The sequence below is a fragment of the Monopterus albus genome, unplaced genomic scaffold, assembly GCF_001952655.1.
Source record: "Monopterus albus unplaced genomic scaffold, M_albus_1.0 scaffold400.1, whole genome shotgun sequence".
NCBI classification, from domain to species: Eukaryota; Metazoa; Chordata; class Actinopteri; order Synbranchiformes; family Synbranchidae; genus Monopterus; species Monopterus albus.
Window position 1 is genome coordinate 327415 of NW_018128280.1, and position 1398 is coordinate 328812.

The following is a 1398-nucleotide window of genomic DNA, read 5'->3' on the forward strand; positions in this document are numbered from 1 at the left end:
GGGAAAAAGGTGGGGCGGGGGGGGGGTTACCCGAGATGTGTTTCAGGCCTCTCCACACCTCACGCACGTTGTTCATTTCCACGAAGTTTTCAAAAGCAGGATGTGAGAAACTAACCCAATTCTTTGTTGGAAGCACGAGAAGTGAAGACAGGAGAGGACTCTTTAAAATCAACAAAGTTTACTGAAAGTCTGATCACAGGTAGGCCTTACAGCACTGGGATCAGAGAGATAGAGCTCCCGCAGGAGTTCCATCCACTGAACCCCAAGATCTTAAGGTCTTACAATACATTTTATCTTCTTGGGCTGCTCCGCCCTGGACAGGGGTGCAACCTTCAGTAGTTTGTGATCCTATTGGTCATTTGGTGTGAGCTGGAGCTCGCACTTCCATGTTGAAATATGGTAAATCTAGGTATGTGGGTGTGATGCTAATAAGTGTGTTAAACTGGCCAGGCGGTCATCTCAGGCTGTAGCCCCCGGCCTCTGCAGGACATCCCAAGACAAAGTAAAGCTTGGGATATAGTAAGTGGATTGAGGTGTGAGTGTAAAACAGGCCTTTGCTAAAATGTAAATAGGCTGTCTGGTCACAAAGAGATGCAGACACCTAGTTTCTACACAGAAGTTACAGCACTCAAAGTAAGCAGATTCTACTTCATTACAGTTATAAGATATATAAGCAAGGGAAATAAATGTATTAAAATAACCAAAGCTCAGTAGTTCTGGACAATTATCAATATGGCTGTAATATGTATAAACAAAATAAAATAAAGTTATGAAAAGTAACTAAAGGGAACTACAGGTATGAGAAGTAACTAAAGCTGATAAAGTAACTAGAGTCTATAAGACTCAAATCTTACAATTCCCCCTTTTGACATGATTTTACCATGTCAATCAAAAATAGTGGAGAATTATAAACTGCTAAACTGCTCATTGCTCGAGTTATTGTCAATTGAGTTAGTAAAGGTCTTAAGCTCCTGAGAGAGACAATCTCTACTCTCAGTAAACGTTATGTATCTCTTGACAGGTTGGTTTAGCTTGTGCTATAATTAATGTTTATTAGTTGTTACACATAATGTTTATCATTTCCACAGGCTATGAGCAAGGAAGAATGCTTGCAGCTACTTTAATGCAATGAAGAACAGCTTACACATATCTGCTCACATATAGGTCATATATGCAACGAAGTAACTGCTTACGTCTCAGGAAGACTCCAAAAGGGGGACCTCGGTCCTCCCCTGGTTGAATGATTTGTCCGTCCCTGGTGATCAGGACAGTTTGGGGCCCTGTCCTGTGGTCATCTGGGTGTGGATCGGTTTTCCAATACAGAAACACAACTCCTCACCATGTTTGATCGACATGATTAAATCATGTCGAAGGGGGGATTGTTAGGATTGGATTTCA